The sequence below is a fragment of the Rattus rattus genome, chromosome 10, assembly GCF_011064425.1.
Source record: "Rattus rattus isolate New Zealand chromosome 10, Rrattus_CSIRO_v1, whole genome shotgun sequence".
Classification (NCBI taxonomy): domain Eukaryota; kingdom Metazoa; phylum Chordata; class Mammalia; order Rodentia; family Muridae; genus Rattus; species Rattus rattus.
In genome coordinates this window covers 85,544,108-85,552,855 of record NC_046163.1, presented here as the reverse complement: position 1 = coordinate 85,552,855, position 8,748 = coordinate 85,544,108, and the positions used below count along the sequence as shown (strand labels likewise).

Genomic DNA, 8,748 nt, shown 5'->3' with positions numbered 1-8,748 from the left:
TCTTCGACCACTAAGAATAAAGTAATATAAAAGCATGATCTTGGCATAACATAGACATCTTGAACAATGGAGCTGAAGTGAAGATGCAGAAATAAGTCCATACACCTAGGGTCACTTTGTATATGATAAATAACCCAGATAAAATATTCTGCAAAACCCAGAATCTTTAGCAAGTGATATCATTCAAACTAGATATTAACATATAGAAATATCCAGTTTTTGTTAGAACACAGAATTATTTCCCAGAATACCCCATGGATATTTAAATAGAATAAACTTTCTTGGAAAATGTAACCTGCTTATATGCTTTGGAATATTATTTGTTGTGCTTTCAAGACTGTATTTATTCAAGAAAATGATCTTCTTATTAATTACATACAGATTAAAGCAAACATCATTTTTCAAATTAAAACAAATTAATTTCTAGGTAATTTGTGTTTCAGTAATTGAGTTTTTCATGCAATATTTGTGATACTGGGTATGGACATCACAAATCTAATTAAATAAATGGTAGCTGAGGATATAGTATAAGTTCATGAAGTTTGTGATATTTCTGACAAAAGGTAGTTATTGTCATTGAGAATGTACTTAAATTTGATGAGTAGATTCTATGCTGCAGGGTTATACTGCAACATGGGCAACTATAAGTCCTTTGGTGACACCAAGTTTGTTCCTAACCTGTCCAAGGAAAAGGTGGAACCTGTGATCTTGGGAAGTAAGACTGCCCAACAGTACCCAGAAGTCAGGAACCTTTGGCAGACCTGTGGAGAGCTTATGTTCTCTCTGGAACCAAGGCTTCGACATCTTGGGCTGGGGAAGGAGAGGGTGACCACCTATTTCTCTGGAGATTGTACCATGGAAGATACTAAGCTGTCCCAAGACTCTCTGGACTCTTAGAACCTCTGTGCATATAACACACGGCTCCTCAAGGGCCAGGAAGGGAAGTACCACTATGAGGTGCAACTGGCTTCAGTACTCAACACAGAACCTGCTCTCGACTCTGAATTGAGTTCCAAGTCCTGGAGGGACTACGCCCCTATCCTCCAGAAGGTGGTAGAACACTTGGAGAAAGCTAAGGCTTATGAAGCCAAAAGCCATCAGGAGTAAATGCTGGCCAAGTATGTGGAGAGCTTAATGCAGGACTCCATTGAAGCCCTTAAGAGGGGCTCCTGCTTCTGGATTCAGGACAAAAGTCCCATTATAGAGAGTTACATTGGCTTCATTGAGAGTTACCGACCCGTTCCGCTCCCCAGGAGAGTTTAAAGGCTTCATGGGCATGGTAAACAAAGACATGAGTGCGAAGTTTGAGCGGCTGGTTGCAAGTGCTGAGCAGCTGCTGAAGATCTGCCCTGGCCTCCTGCCTTGGAGGCCTCACCTCTGACTTCACTTCCCTGGATATCTGGCATCCCTGCAGGCATCAACATTCCCAGCTATGATGACCTGAGACAGACAGAAGGCTTTACGAATGTGTCTGGGGAATGTGCTGGCTGTAGCCTATGACACAAAGTGGGAGAAACTCATCTTCTTGGAGGAAGAAGACAAGGACCTGTAGAACTGCTGGAAGGGGCCGTCCTTTGATGTGCATGTGGGGTTACATGAATTGTAGGGCCACGTCAGCAGCAAACTCTTTGTACATCCAGGATGAGAAAGGTGTTTTCAACTTTGACCAGGCGACAGTGATCAACCCAGAGACCGGGGGTGGTACCGGTGTGGAGAGACATGGGATAGCAAATTAAGCATGGTTGGCAGTAAGGTCTGGTCATTGGGCAGACCTGCCTTGGAGCGGTTCCTCGGGTGACTCCATGTGCTGAAGTACACAGGAGATGTGGTTGCAGAGTGGGCCCTGAATGATGGTTAAGCAGCGGTCACTGACGAACTCCCAGAGTGCTTCCTCACTCTAAGGGATACAGTACTGCTGCCCAAGGAATCCCCGAAGCTTATTATCCAGCCCAACAATCGCCTGGAAGGGGCGACTTGTAGAGTATGAGGCCTCAGCGGCTGGTCTCATCCGATCCTTCTGTGAGCAGTTTCCGGAGGATGGGTCTGAGTTGGAGGAAGTTCTTACCCAATTGGCTGCAGCAGATGCTATATTTTGGGGGTACCAGGTCCAGGAGGCCTCATCTGGCCAGGCTTGAAAAATCTGTGTGGTCTCCCATTTGTCAAAACTAGGGGCGGTCAGGGGCCGCGGAACTGTGTTTAGAGTCGGGAGAGGCTGTAGGCTCGAACGAAGAAAGGCCGCAGGCTGAGGGGTGGGACAACCTTTGCCTTTTGTCAAAGAATTTCTAGTTCACCAGGCGTCCTCAGTTCCTAGATCTGTACTGCCATTTATGGCGAGAGCTCAAAAGGGTGCCTAGTCCGGTTTTCTAAATGGGAAGGTGAAAGTTCTGAGAAGTGGGTGTTCTAGATCCGGCAGGTGGCATGTGACAGAGCCAGGGCTCAAAGCATTCTCACCAAATCCAGCACTCTTCGTGTATTACTTTTAGAGTCAGAAAAACAAATATGACAACAAAAATGATATTATTCATCCATGCTTGCATATGGTTAATTTTTGGTCTAGCTGAGGGCATTTTATACATTGTCTTTAACATTACAAGTAGAATTTAAATGTAAGACCTATATCTACACTTATGTGAAAAGCCACCTGACAGAAGAAAAAAATAGAATTTGATAAAGAATGAATGTTTATCTAATTTCATTATTTTATAAATTATATATAATTGGTTAATTTGGCAAGGAGACTCATAGGTATATAAAAAATAGTCTGGAGACTTTTCTGTGAATCGTTTTGTTGACTGTACTGATAAAGTATAGTGACAGAGTTAAAGGGATTCTGGCTGCTATGTATATTTTTCTCAAAATCTACTTATTTCTAATAGATTTAAAGGATCCTTTTTGTGTTTTCTTTTTAATATTTGCATTGCCTATTCAATGTTTACCTAACTGAGTTAACCATAAAAGAAAGACATATCATTCCCCTTGTCGGGAATGGAATGATTCTTACAGGGAGAGGACTAGAGAGATTGATGCTAAGTGATAGTGTCTATTAAAGATAACAGGGAAGCTGTTTCCTTGAAATCTTAACAGTAAAGTTTCTGAAGGAAGAACTACATCGTGGCAACAACTATTTGTATATCAACATTATTCGAAGAAATTTCACAAAGTCCTATAAAAAGGAGACAAATAACCCTATTAAAAAATGGGGTTCAGAGCTAAACAAAGAATTCACAGCTGAGGAATGCCGAATGGCTGAGAAACACCTAAAGAAATGTTCAACATCTTTAGTCATAAGGGAAATGCAAATCAAAACAACCCTGAGATTTCACCTCACACTAGTGAGAATGGCTAAGATCAAAAACTTAGGTGACAGCAAATGCTAGGCGAGGATGCGGAGAAAGAGAACACTCCTCATTGTTGGTGGGATTGCAGATCTGGCAACTATTCTGGAAAATCAGTCTGAGGTTTCTCAGAAAAATTGACATTGAACTGCCTGAGGATCCAAGAATACCTCTCTTGGGGCATATATGCAAAAGATAACTTCATAAAAAAGACATATGCTCCACTATGTTCATCGAGGTTTATTTATAATAGCCAGAAGCTGGAAAGAACCCAGATGCCCTTCAACAGAGGAATGGATACAGAAAATGTGGGTACATCTACACAATGGAATATTACTCAGTTTTTCAAAAACAAACTTTATGGAAATTTGAGGGCAAATGGTTGGAACTGGAAAATATCATCCTGAGTGAGCTAACCCAATCACAGAAAGACATACATGGTATGTACTCATTGATAAGTGGCTATTAGCCCAAATGCTTGAATTACACTAGATGCCTAGAAATAAATGAAACTCAAGACGGATGATCAAAATGTGAATGTTTCACCCTTCTTTAAAAGGGGAACAAGAATACCCTTGGCAGGAAGAGAGAGGCAAAGAATTAAAACAGAGACTGAAGGACACCCATTCAGAGCCTGCCCCATGTGGCCCATATATATACAGCCACCCAATTAGACAAGATGGATGAAGCAAAGAAGTGCAGACCGACAGGAGCCGGATGTAGATCGCTCCTGAGAGACACAGAATACAGCAAAACAGAGGCAGAATGCCAGCAGCAGCAAACCACTGAACTGAGAATAGGACCCCAAGTTGAAGGAATCAGAGAAAGAACTGAAGAGCTTGAAGGGGCTGAGACCCCATATGTACAACAAATGCCAAGCAACCAGAGCTTCCAGGGACTAAGCCACTACCCAAAGACTATACATGGACTGACCCTGGGCTCCAACCTCATAGGTAGCAATGAATAGCCTAGTAAGAGCACCAGTGGAAGGGGAAGCCCTTGGTCCTGCTAAGACTGAACCCCCAGTGAACATGATTGTTGGGGGAGGGCAGCAATGGGGGGAGGGGGGGAGGGAACACCCCATAAGGAAGGGGGGGAGGGATTAGGGATGTTGGCCCAGAAATAACACTCAAATCTAAATAAGAAATACTCAAGTTAATAAAAAAAAAAAAAGAAGACCTATAGCAAGCACAGCTGATGAGCGAGGGAGAATCAAGATTTTACTTAAAATAAGTTGTGTGGTTAGTTGTAAATGCACTCACCATTATATGTTAGTGTGTGTATATATGTGTACTTATATTGTATAATATAATATTAAATTATATAATATATTGTTGCATCATTATGTGTATATAATAATGACAGAAAGAACAGGTTTGCAAGTCGCAGAAGGGATGGAAGCACAGTTGGTTTTTGAGGTCAAAAAGGTAGGAGCAGGAAAGACACAAATGGAGGACTCCTAAATAAAGCTTTCAAAAAATTAAATACATTTCTCCTCTATAATTTAGGATATTTCTTTTCTTTTTTTTTTTTTTTTTTTTTTTTAGGGACCAACCCAGGGCCTTGCACTTGCTAGCAAGCGCTCTGCCACTGAGCTGAATCCCCAACCCCCAATGTAGGATATTTCTATCCAAATTACAAATAAGATGACAAAAACTCTTAAAATAAAAATACATGATCATTTTCATATTAAATTTATTTTTTAACATGTAAATAAATTTCAAATATTTGTATCAGTCTTGCAAGTATTTTCATTTATTAGATTTCAGTTTTAGACCTTGCAAGTCAAAAGTTAACTAGATTTTAACTTCTAATGCCCTTGGACTAAATTTCAGTAACTATTTAAATTTCTTTGGCAAACTCTTGATATTGAACTAGAATGTCCCTATATTACTTTGTTATGTCAGCATGTAAGTATAAGTATGGTATTACCTCCATGTCTGAACAGCTTATTCATATATCATGGAAATGTATAGAGATAAATATTTTAAAATGCTAAAAATGTGATACGAAAATCATGTTGTAATTATAATCTTTAATGTACCAAAATTTTTAACTTAAAAATGAACCACAAAGATCTAATTCACGTCTAGTTTTATAAGTCATATTAAGAAATAGGAAAGACAACCAAAAAAAAAACTTAAAATATTGAACTTCTGATTATGAAAACTGAAACATTTAGCAGCATGTTTTATACAGTTAGGCTAACTTATCAAAACTACAATGATTAATGTTAGAACTCTGAACTGTTAAAGTCTCAATATAGCAGTAGCAATATGGCAGAGCAAAAGGAAGACATCCGAAGCATTTTTTTAACCTTATAGTTGTCCTATCACCATCCAACGTTTCATGTATTAAAATTTTTATATGTTATAATTACTGACTCAAAACACAATTATTCATCCTTAAATATTTTCTTAGATCTTCAAAATCTATCTTTTTTGTATCTTTTTAATAATTTTATTTTATTTTTTATTTTATTTATTTTCATCACAGATGTTTCCCTGCTCCCATTTGGAGCATAGACATTTAGGATTGAGAGTTCATCTTGGTGGCTTTTTCCTTTGATGAATATGAAGTGTCCTTCCTTATTTTCTTAATGACTTTTGGTTGAAAGTCAATTTTATTTGATATTAGAATGACAACTCCAGCTTGTTTCTTCATGCCATTTGCTTGGAAAGTTGTTTTCCGGCCATTTATTTGAGGTAGTATCTGTCTTTGTGTCTGGGGTGTGTTTCCTGCATGCAGCAAAATGCTATGTCCTCTTTAAGCATTGATTCTGTGAGTCTATGTCTTTTTATTGGGGAATTGAGTCCGTTGATGTTGAGAGATATTAAAGAATAGTGATTGTCGCTTCCTGTTATTTTCGTTGTTGGAGGTGGAATTATGTTTGTTTGTCTCTCTTTTGGTTTCATTGCAAGGAAATTATAATATTCTTCCTCTCTGTATGCTGCAGTTTCTCTCCTTGTGTTGGAGTTTTCCATTTATTGTCCTTTGTAGGACTGGATTTGTAGAAAGATATTGTGTAAATTTGGTTTTGTCATGGAATATCTTAGTTTCTCCATCAAAGTTAATTGAAAGTTTTGCTGGATAAAGTAACTTGGGCTGGCATTCATATTCTCTTAGGGTGTGTATGACATCTGTCCAGGATCTTCTGGTTTTCACAGTCTCTGGTTAGAAGTCTGGTGTAACTCTTATAGGTCTGCCTTTATATGTCACTTGACCTTTTTCATTTACTGCTTTAATATTCTTTTTTTGTTTTATACATTTGGTGTTTTTACTATTATGTGACAGGAGGAATTTCTCTTCTGGTTCAATCTATTTGGAGTTCTGTAGGCTTCTTGTATGTTTATAGGAATCTCTTTCTTTAGGTTATGAAGTTTTCTTCTACAATTTTGTTGAATATGTTTACTGGCCCTTTAAGTTGGAAGTCTTCACTTTCTTCTATATCTATTATCCTTAGGTTTAATCTTCTCTTTGTTTCCTGGATTTCCTGTATGTTTTGGGCTAGGAACTTTCTGTGTTTTACATTAATTTGACAGTTGTGTTGATGTCTTCTATGGTATCTTCTGCCCCTGAGATTCTCTCTTCTATCTCTTGCATTCTGTTGGTGATGATTGTATCTATGGCTCCTTGTCTCTTTCTTTTGTTTTCTATATCCAGGGTGTCTCCCTTTGTGCTTTCTTTATTGTTTCTATTTCCATTTTCAATTCCTTCGCCTGTTTGGTTGTGTTTTCCTTTAATTCTTTCAGGGATTTTTGTGTTTCTTCTCTAAGGGCTTCTAGTTGTTTACTTGTGTTTTCCTGCATTTCTCTTGGAAGTTCTTTACGTCTTTCTTAAAGTCCTCCAACATTATCAAAAAATGTGATTTTAAATCTAAATTTTGCTTTTCTGGTGTGTTTGGATATCCAGTATTTTCTTTGATGAGAGAACTGGACTCTGGTGATGCCAAGTAGTCTTGCTTTCTGTTGCTTAGACTCCTGGGCTTGCCTCTAGCCATTGGATTATCCCTGGTATTTGCTTGTCTTGCTGTTTCTGAGAGTGACTTGACCCTGCTGTAGGATTCTGTGTCACCACTCCTGTATATCTGTTTTCATCTTTTCTTTCAGCCTTTTCTGAGAACAGGTGCCCTAATTTCAGCTATATCAGAATTCCTGGATATTTTCTTTCAGCAGGCAAATATTAAAGGACACTGCCCCTGATTGCTCCTATGTCCTTGCACCCAGGGGGCATAGCTGGCACTAGTTGATTCCCTCTTGGGTCCAAACTGTGAGCAAATGGTAGTCTCCTCTGACTTCTCAGGAGTGTGCACATTTCTGAGGGTCCAGCTCTCTCCCCGATGGCATTTGGGTGCAGGGAGCTGTTTGTCCTGTTCAGTTTGGTCCTGGGCACAGACCAGAACCGTGGGTACCAGCAGCTGTCTGTTTCTATATCCCTGGTGTCCAGAGGCACTGTGCAGTTTCCTCTTGGACCGGGATGTAGGCAGAGGTGTGCAGAAGTGGAAATCTGTACTGCGGTCTCAGGATGTCTGCACCCCTGGGTGTTCAGCTCTCTTCCCCCTCAAGATTATTTTCTGTCTCACAGTGCTGATATCAATTTCCATTAAGAAACAAATTCAGTCTACTTGTCTTAGACATACTAGACCATACATACTACCAGGTTTTATCTTTCTAAGAATCAAATATTATTGCTGAGTGCTAGGAAAAAATTTTTATTATAAACTTGTCTGTTTGATTCCAAGTAACAAATATTCTCATATCTTTTGAATGTAGATCAAAAGGAGTCCTTAATTTGATTAATTTTCATTATAAGTATATTTTGTTATACATTAGAATGACGACATAAGCTTGTTTCTTGGATCCATTTGCTTGAAAAACATTTTCCAACCCTTTCCTCTGGGGCAATGGCTATAAGGGATATTGAGGTGTGTTTCTTTTATGCATCAAAAGAATGACTCCTGTTTTCTCATCCACTCTCTCAGTGTGTGTGCTTTGTTGTTTTGTTTTAATCATTTTTTGTAGTGTTTTTATGAATAACATAGTAGGAAACTTTAAATTTAGTCCAATTTATTTGGTTTTTTGAAAGTTTCTTGTGACTGTAGGCATTTCATTCATTAAGTTAGTGATTTTCTTATATGATATTGTTAAAAGATATTTTCTGAGACTTTGATATGGGAATTGTCTTCTATTTTTATTACGCTTAGGTTTAGCTTTTTCATCCTGGAGGTGTTTTTGTTAGGAGATATAAATATATATATCTCGTATCTTTTAAATGTAGATCAAAAGGAGAACTTATTTGATTAATTTTCATCATACCTATAATATAGTAACTAAAAAATATTTTAGTTAGTTAGTTTGTGTGTGTATGTGTGTATATATATATATACATATATATATATGTATATATATATATA

General features: G+C 38.2%; 1 pseudogene; it reads left to right on the top strand.

Annotated features, from left to right (window-relative positions):
• The first annotated feature begins 582 nt into the window (after window positions 1-582).
• On the top strand, window positions 583-2,135 carry LOC116910966 (annotated as a pseudogene).
• Window positions 2,136-8,748: the final 6,613 nt, after the last annotated feature.